Source organism: Alligator sinensis, unplaced genomic scaffold, assembly GCF_000455745.1.
Source record: "Alligator sinensis unplaced genomic scaffold, ASM45574v1 scaffold1339_1, whole genome shotgun sequence".
Lineage (NCBI taxonomy): Eukaryota > Metazoa > Chordata > Crocodylia > Alligatoridae > Alligator > Alligator sinensis.
This window is the reverse complement of record NW_005842490.1, coordinates 7,768-15,863: the sequence shown is the minus strand read 5'-3', so window position 1 is coordinate 15,863 and position 8,096 is coordinate 7,768.

Here is an 8,096-nt window from a genome sequence, read left to right as displayed (position 1 = left end):
AATCATTAGCCGCCACGTGTGAATAATTTAACACTAGCCAATCACAGGGAACGAATTTGCATACCGGTGGCGGGAACTCTTTTGCACCGTGCATTCCTCTTGCAACATGAGCAATGCACCCTGCAAAAGAAGCTGCAGAAAAGGCAGGAAACTCGTCCCTGCACCGGGGTTTCCTCTTGCTATAGGAAACTCTCCCGTGCAATGCTCTGCAACTTGGCGGGGATAATTCTGGTGCCGAAGCACACACACAATCATGCCTTTTGGGTCATAACATCAGCATGTCATCTGCAAGGCGTAGGTGCGGGTATTGGGGAGGATGGAGCCCATAATTAGCCCTTAAGACAATGACCATGAACACCGGTGTTCATGAGTATAAGATCAGGCTTGGGAAGCCCTAAGGCAGCCTCCGTTTCCTCAGAAGTCAATAAAATCAAGGCATGGTAGGCAAATACAGGGGAGAGCGCTCAAAGGGAGTCAAGTTAGTTAGGGCTGAGCAGCCACAAGGGGACATCACGACCACCCCTGGGATGAGCTAAAGTAGCTTACAAGAAAAAACTTGGTACAGTAACTTACAACAAAAAACAGCCATAAAAGCAGATGGAAAAAAAAACCCCAAAACTCTCCAGACAGTGTCCCAAACTGACTGCTAAAATCCTGCTCAAAAAAAGGTTTTACACTGCATCTAGATGTTCAGGCTCAGGCAGACCTCAAGGGCCAGGGCTTTCCAAAGCTGAGGGACAACTACCAAGAATGATCTCCCATGTTTTCACCAAGCAAATGTGATGAGCAGGGCAGCCTCTTGGTAAGTACCATCTGTGCACCAAGTTTGCTTGGTGAAATATGGGAAACCATTCCTCTAGTTTTTAATAAGCCATTACAGAAGTGTATTTTACTTACATGTGTATGTGTACATGTTTATTTATTCTATTTTGTCATTAAAACATAGCTACAGAGCTATTCATTACCAGGGATCCTGGTTTTCTGTGATTTAAAAAAATCCCTAATTTTCGGTTTAAAAAAAGTAACCCCAAATCCACATGGTTCCATTATTTAAATGGAAACACCACTAGTATGTAGACATGTATATGCCCCTACACCCACTCCACAGAGTAAGGAGAAATGCCCCTGACCCATCTCTCAACTGGGCAGTCTTTAGTCTGGGAAAATATGGGGAGCATTGTCCCACTGCTCCACGCCACTCCCCTCCTGGACTGGACTAGGGTAGAGAAGCACAGAAGCAGTCATTCTTGTGAGGGTGTTTCTCTTGTAGGGCAGATCTTCTAGGTTGGCAGCTGATACTTTTGGGGGGCATGTTTCCCTCAAATACTAAATAAATGTATGGTGATCACTGTGCAGTAGCATCTCATGTAGACATGCCCACTGATGAGACAACAGAACTTCACTCATCTGAGAATACTCAACTTTACTTTTAACATATGCTAAATTTTTGCAACCTTATAAAATGAAGGTCATTGAAATTATTTCTTTACCTTGATCTGCATGCTGTAATAGGGGAGATTCTGAGCTGCAGTATACATTGTTTAATGGGACTGCTCTATTTTAGTGATGCTAACTATAACAGCTGTATCTTGAAATATTTGTAAATGTTCAGGGTGTCTCTACTTAGGCTGTTCTAATAGTCAAGCAAACAGAATTACATTTCATCTGTCCCAAACTGCAAATATACTGTGACAGTTTTAAGACAGGTTAAAAAGTAGAAAGAGCAAATTCCTTTTTGAAATTTAACACTTTCAATTAATCATATGGAAAGGAGCCATGTTAAAATCTTGCTCTAGAATAATAGATAAAATCTGAGGACAAAATCCAAAAAAAGAAATAAATCCTTTTTTTAAATCAAGGAAACTACTAAAATGTATTTATAAATTCCCAGCAGAGAGCAAGCAAATATTAAAACAGAACATAACACTGCCTTCATCATGAAGAGCGATGCAGGAACTTTAGAGCAAGAGGCTCAACAGGGTAAATCTCCTGACTTCAGTGGCAACTTTCCCAATAGAAACTACAAGGGTATAGACACACATACTAATGGAACTGTTCCCGCATGTCACAGATTGGGAACCAGTTCAAAATTGTCATGGGTCATAAGTCTCCAAATATACCGTAGAATTTCAGGTTGAACAGTCCCCTTTTAGGCATTAAAATGCTGTGACTCTGATACCAGAAGTTGTAAGTAAACATCCAGGCCAGTATGCCTTGCAGTAGCTGAGTGGAGGGTGGAGTGCTTGCACCCAAGTTTTGTAGGTCCCAGGGGGTGCACACTGTGTGGCTGGGGCATTTTCACTTTTCTTCTTTTTCTTCTCTCCTAAACATGAGTTCATTAAAGTTCAATAGCCTGCACTTAACCAACTTCTGCTGTGTGCTTCCTGGACTTGGGAGTGCCCATAAGGGTGGGAAAGCGCTTAGACTCAAGTTTCTGGGCTCTCAGGGATGCAGGGCTGTGAACAAGCAGGACATACCAGCTTATTGATAAAAAGAGTGCCAACAACAGAAAAAAGGGGGAAGTGTACTTGTAGCCCCATACCCAAGCAACCAGTTATAGAGGCAGCAAGGGTGGATTGAGAAGCAATGCCTAGAGGACTGTCCAAAACATGTGTCATGGAACAGACACATAACACTGACACTGTTCATGGGGAACTGGTTCAAAAAGAGTCCTTGATTTTTTTCCAGGTGCACTTTTGAACCATTCCAGGCACGTTTAAGCTGGCTTGACAGGATTGTATGCCTGACTTCTTCATGTCTAAACTTCATTTCAACTGGTCAGCCCCTGAGAGACTGCCTCACTTTGTCCTGGAGAGAATTGTGATGGGCTCCCAAACTGAAAACTTATGTTTGAACTCCAGCCTCAATCTGTCTGTTATCCTACCTGGTAGGAACCATGACTACTTCCATAACAGCTCATTCATCTTCCCCAAGAGACCTACCTGTGGCTTATAAGGAGCATTATTAACTGAACTCTCAGAACTGGATTTGAGCAGGAATTGGAAAATGTTGTAACATTTTTAGTTATGTTGTCCCCCCAAAAAGGAATGTAGTCTCATGCTTTGGAATGTGAGGTCTTCAGGGAAAGGAACAAATCCTACTGCGTGACTCTAATTTTGCAATCAGTTCCATGCAGGTAGACTCCTACAGTCATTTGGAAATCCTCTGATTGAGAACTTCAAAATCTATGGTTGTAAAGTATATCATTTCTATGCTATATGAAGTGATGATGAAGAATAAAGGCAATTGCTTTGAAGGAATGGATTTTTCCCCCTTGTATAGAAGTTTGTAGATGATGCCAAGAGTTGGTTTGATTTTGAATGATTTGAGGTGAAAGCTTTTTATTCTGAAGCATCAGGTGTTGCCTAGAGGCAGAATATTGAGATTTGCTGAGCAAATAGTCTGATCTAACATGACAAGGCTTGTATTTATGAGCTTCACTCTCAGATCCTCTTGGACAGAAGAAAGTCACAATGACAAAATGTGGAGTTTGTTAAAAAGAGGCAATCCTCAGAAAGATGAATATCTATAATTTGATTATCATCATTATTAACATCTACTGAAGCCACTGTAAATAACAAAAGTCTATGGAGACAACACTGCTAATGTAGCTATAAAGAGGCAATATTTTCAATGAACTCATATTAGTTGTAGAGAACACAATATTCTAAAACAAAAATTTGTCATTCAGGTTGCACTCCCAAAAACATACAGATTTCATTATCACCGTAAAAAGCCAACAGCATAGAAACATTGTTATTCACTTCTACTAGGATTTCGCTCACATTAAGATTTTGTTTTCTTGATGTCTTGTTTTATTCTTTCAAATAAAAAAGAAAATACCACAAGCATAAAATAAACTGGAAACTTGATATTGTTTAATTATATCAGAGTTCTCTGAAAATTTAAGTTCCATCATAATGAAGTAAATTAAGGGTGGAATTTCCCCCTTTTCTTTTAATTTCTTTCCTTCTTTCTTTGATGCACAAATGACAGTATGCTGTATATAATGATGACTCACTCCATTGGTATCCCAGTTTATGCATCCTACCAAGATGCAAAGAAATACAATAAATTTTGACAATACTATTTTTAACAATGAGAAAAGAATAAAGGTTAAAATTTATCAGCTCACTCATGTAGATACAGCAGATAACTAGACATTATATATTTATAAATTATAATCCACAGACAAAGGCACAGATCCTAAAGTTCATGACCACAGGCTGCATGGAAAATAACAGCTACTAAAGGGAAAGGCAATCCCTGGCACGTGTGCCAATTAGTGGCATGCAGACAATTTTCCTTGGCAGACCAAGAGGTGTGTGAGGAAATTGTTTAAAAAAATATTATTTCTTTTTAAGTTGTGACTCCAGGCTCTCCACCGCAGTCACAGATCCCAGTGCCACAGCAGGCAGAGTCAGGAGAACACAGGCAGGGACACTATTTGTGTTTTGCTGTCCCTGCCCCTGCCCCTATCCCTGGGCTACGTTCCCTAGCCCACCCTGGCCCCTGGAGGAGAGCTGCAGGTGGGCGGGGGCAGGGCCAGGGCCCGGGCAGGTGCTGCATAGGGCCACTGCACTGGAGACGACCAGACAGCTTGGCCCTAAACGCTGCCCACAGCAGCTGTTCCCAGGGCCTAGGGGAATCCTGCAGCTGGGTTTCCATACAGGGGGCAGCTCCACCCCACTTGCACTGTGCCTAGTGTATAGGGAGGCCAAGCCAAGAGCCCCCCAAGCCTGGCGTCATGCCCCAGCTAGGCAGCATCCCCTCGCACACAGGGCAGCTGTGACCTATCCCTGTGGAACAGCATGGGTCAAGCTGGGCACCCCTGCCCAGCTACCATGACCTGTGCCTGCAGAGCCCTGGGGCAGCCCCCACTTCCCGCCTGGCCCCTACTCTCCTCCAGCTGCCACCTTCATAAGGACTCGACCGGACCGGCCAGACCACAGCGCCTCCCCCCACACCTGCTCTTCGCGCGCTGCCCAGATCCTGCCCCGAGCAACCAGGCCTGGTGCGCAGTGCCCTGGTGCTCCCCCTGCCCAGACGGGATAGGGCATCTCTCTGCCTGAGCTCCGGCTGGGCTGGGAGCTTTTCCACCCACTGGGAGCCTCCAGCACTGAAGCCCTCCACAGCTGCCCAGGCCCTGGCCTTACCCACCCATAGCTCCCCTCCAGGGGCCAGGGCCCGGACAGACACTGCGGAGGGCCACAGTGCTGGAGGCTCCCAGCCAGCTCAGCCCCAAACGCTGCCTGCAGCAGTTGTTCCTGGAACTTAAGGGAGTTGTTGCAGCCAAGCCCTGCATCTTGGCCATTGCACCAGGATGGCTCCACCCCACTCATGCTGTGCCCAGCATGCAGGGAGGCACAGCTGGGAGCCTCCCAAGCCTGGCATCCCATCATGGGCCTGGAGGCTGCAGCCCATTCGCATGGAGCTGTACAGGCCAGGCTAGGCTGGACCCCACCTTGAGTGCCGCTGGGTGCCTAACCCACCCTCCACAGCCCAAGTCTATGGAGCCCCAGGGTAGCCCACGCTTCACGATTGCCCCCACTCTCCTCCAGCTGCCACCTTCCCAAGGGCCCAGTTGGGCTGGCCTGCCCACAGCACCTCCTCCCAATCCTGCTTCTGTCCCCCCACCTGGACCCTGCCCCAAGCGCCTGGCTCCGGCACTTGGCACCCAAATGCTGCTCCTGCCCAGGTGGAACGGGGCGTCTGTCTGCCCAAACCCTGGCCAGGCCCTCCTTCCCAGCCCTGGTTCCAGGCTCCTCCCACTCTGGGATTGTCAGGGAGGCCTGAGCACCCTAGCCCTGGTGGCTGCTGCTGAGGTGTCACTGCCTCCCTCTGCCAGACACTGTCCTGGGCCAGTGGGCCCAAGCTGCAGCCAGTAGCAGTGGGAGACATGGGTGGCAAGGGACATGTCCTCTTTTTCCTTTTATTCCTCTTCTTTTTTCCTCTCTCGCCTCTTTTTCTCTTTCTTTTTTTCTTCTCTTCTATCTCTTTTATTTCTCTTTTCTCTCTGTCCTCTTTTTGTCTGTCGTCTTTTTGTCTGTCCTTTTTTTTCTTTTTTTATCTTTTTTCTTTTCTCTCCCCTTTTTCTCGCTCTCTTTCTCTCCCTCTTTCTCTTTATCTCCTCTCTTCTCTCCTTTTTCTCTCTTTTTCCTATTTCTTCTTTTTCTTTCTTTCTCCCTTTTCTCTCCTCTTTTCTTTCTTTATCTCTTTCTCTCTTTTCTCGCTCTCTCATCACAACATGCTTAACAAAAAAAGACTACACAAGAACAACGGTAGTATATGAGGTTGTATTTATTGTCACCAAGTTTAGAATTTTTAGAAAACCTGGTATATACTGTTAAAAAAAAAGCAACACTTATGATTATTAACTTTATTAATATGCAGTGTGTCCTGCCATGTATCCTCTTCCCCGGTTTTGTTTGGCTAGTATGCCAGCACTCCAGCACCTTACAAGGTAGACATTGCGGTTTTTTTGGCACTTGGGTCAAAAATGTTGCTACATCTGTACCGTTACTATGCTGTTGCTGATGATGATGATTAGGATTACATGATAAGAATGATTACTATTATGGTTAATGATGTTGTTGTTGTGCTTCACACCATCTTACAAATACCATTAAATGATTATTGGGCCAAATAATTCAGGTGCCTTTGATCTTTCAATACTTACTCTTAAAACACCCAGAAATTACTAATAGCCCTCTTGTGTAATCTGTGTTATTACTTGCCCAAAGCCCCACAAATACAGGTGAACACAAATGCAAAACTACGCATAGAAATTAGTGAGCACTTGAGTGTGTAAGTATATGATAAGTGATGTATGTATATGATTAGCAACAGAAAAAAATAATGGTAGAGAACAAAGTTCTAATCAATAAAACGACACAAAATATCTGTAGGCTGACCATGCTATTCAAAATTTGGGCTATCAACCGTATTTGTTATGAAATAACATTTAGAATCTGTCACTGATATCTGTGAGGCAAGATGGAGAAGTTTTAAATTTAACATTCATGCATTTAGCAAATATAGATATAATAAAATCTCCTCTAAAACTTAATACAAAGCACTGACTTCTCAGAGATGCAAATCAGGAACTATCAGAAACCAAAGCAATGTAATCAGAATATTCTATTTGTAGTCCAGGTGCCTGTAGCTAGGGGTAAACTGATAGAATATATGAAAAAGCTTTATGTCTACAGTCACAGGCACCAATGGCATAAATGATGAATGCCTCAATCTAGAAAGGACAGTATCTATTAATTACTATTCATTGTTTTTTGTACCCTAGCCTTCCAAAAATTATATCATAATTTACTCCATACACTAAAAAAGTTTATCTCTGTTTTCATCCTCAAATATTTATATTTATAGATTTCTAACACTGATGGAAGGTAAATTTATGGTGAGACTATCAAATGCTCCTTTGTAGCAGACTACTCCTACCCTTTTTGTACACCTTCTACTAGAGATGCACCGATACATCGGATCAATACCGATATAATGAAAATTGGCTGTATCCGATATCGGCCTGAGGGGGCCAAGAATTTGGCCAATAAATGCCTGTGCTGAGCATAGCTCCAACACAAAACTTAGGCAGCGAGAAGCACAGCCCAGCAGCATGGAGAGCTGCCTGAAGCTGGTAAGTCTGGTGTGGTAGAAGGGGCAGGGGGAGGGAAAGGGCAATGGCAGGGACAAATCAACGCCCCCCGCAGTGAGGGAGGGGCCAGGGGCAGGCACTGCCCAGGAGCGGGGATGTAGAGAGCTGGACCTGCAGCTTGTGGTGGGTGGGGAGGTGGCTCCTGTCACTGCTTGCAGGGTAGGCTGCAGCCAGGGCTGCACAGGGCTCTTCTCAGTGGGAGCTGGGCTCGGAGTGGGTGTCGGCAGCACTGGGAGGATGCTGAATCCACCCCAAATTTCACTGCTGCTCTGCTCCCAATGCCATCACCACCAGCTGCCCGGCCCAGCCTTGGCTCAATGTCCCGCCTCCATCCATACACCGAGAAGAGTTGCAACGCCCCGTCCCACACACCGGGAAGAGCCATGGCACCCTGCCCCACACAGATCCAGGGGGCCCATGCCCTCAT